The sequence below is a fragment of the Dreissena polymorpha genome, chromosome 7, assembly GCF_020536995.1.
Source record: "Dreissena polymorpha isolate Duluth1 chromosome 7, UMN_Dpol_1.0, whole genome shotgun sequence".
Classification (NCBI taxonomy): Eukaryota; Metazoa; Mollusca; class Bivalvia; order Myida; family Dreissenidae; genus Dreissena; species Dreissena polymorpha.
In genome coordinates, this window is record NC_068361.1 from 212120 (window position 1) to 213840 (window position 1721).

The following is a 1721-nucleotide window of genomic DNA, read 5'->3' on the forward strand; positions in this document are numbered from 1 at the left end:
AAGCAAGGTTCATGATGAGTTAGGGGGAGAATTGTGGCATTTAGAGTGTTCACAAGTTTTTTCTTTAATAAAATATATTGTTATAGTTTGTAACCCCACATGACTAAGTTTCGAATTGACAGCTATCATTTGGACAAACGTTCTCATCAGGCTTCATGGAAATTAGGCAATATGGCCTCTACAGTATCTCTACAGCTCTTTGTTTAATTTGACCGTTTGAAATAGTTTATTAGCCCATGTGACCCAGTTTTGAACTAGGCAGATATATCATAGGGGCGGTTTATCTGAGAAGATGTTTCATGAAGAATGGGCAATAAATGTCGCCCCTTAGTGTTTAAAAGTTGTGTGTGTGTTAATTTTACTTATTGACCTACTGTTTGACAAAATGGTGTTCAATTGCATTTACTTTAGCCACAACAACAAACGTGTTTGTCAGAAACACTATGTCCCCTTCTGCGCCGCTTTGATTTATTTTTTTGACCTTTGACCTTGAAGGATGACCTTGACCTTTAACCACTCAAAATGTGCAGCTCCACGAGATACACATGCATGCCAAATATGAAGTTGCTATATTCAATATAGCAAAAGTTATTGCAAAATGTTAAAGTTGGCGCAAATAAACCAACAGACAGACCAACAGACAGGGCAAAAACAATATGTCCCCCACTATAGTGGTGGGGGACATAAAAAACTGCCCATTCAATGGCGTCCATGATTTTAAATGGACTGGAATCATATTTCACTCCGCAAAGAAATCTCAAATATCTAGACCAAGTTCCTTAAATTTTGCCTAAAGAGCGTCCAGAAACCTTTAATTTCATTTCACTGAGTGATATAGTACTGGACACAACATTACCCATTTAAAAAGCAATTATTAAATAAGATATAATTGGAATAAATGTTATGATCAATCGGTCTGCCAAAATTTGAACCTGAATGTGGCATCTAGAGTTTTCATCTGCATTTTCTTTTATTTGACCTAGGCTAGTAACCTAGTTTATAACCTTAAGTGACCCGGTTTTATTTCGGATACCTTTTGGAAACATGTTCTGAGCAAATTTCATGAAGCTTGGACAATAAATATGGCCACTAGTGTTTTACAAGCTTTTTTTATATTTGACATGGTGTTCTAGTTTTTCATTTCACATGATCCAGTTTCAAAATCTGCAAAATCATCTTTGGGAAAAAAGTTCTCACCAAGTTTCATGAAGATTCCGCAATAAATGTGGCCCATACATTATTTACTAGTTTCTGACCCTACGTGACCCAATTTAGACTTGTTAGAAATATCAATAGCCTAACTTTCTGACCAAATTTCATGAAGATTGGTGAATAAATGTGACCTCTTAAATGGTCACAAGGACCAGTTTGAAATATCAAGGGACTAACTTTCTGACCAAGTTTCATGAAGATTGGTTAATAAATGCAGCCTCTTAAATGTTCACACGGATTGTTTTTTTCATTTAAACTAATGACCTAGTTTTCGACCCCTAGTAAGCAAGAAGTTTCAAACTTTGCCCAGATACTATATGTTTTACTGTAGCCGCAAAAAAGGAAAACTGCCACGCTCAACTGGTGCTTAAGTTTTTCATTTTCCACTCGGCTGCGATGTAGCCATGTTCAGGAGCTAAATGTTGATGACGCAAGACGGACACCATGTGATCACAAAAGCACACCATGATATGATTGAGCTTTGGTAAGCTACACATGTTTAGATAGTA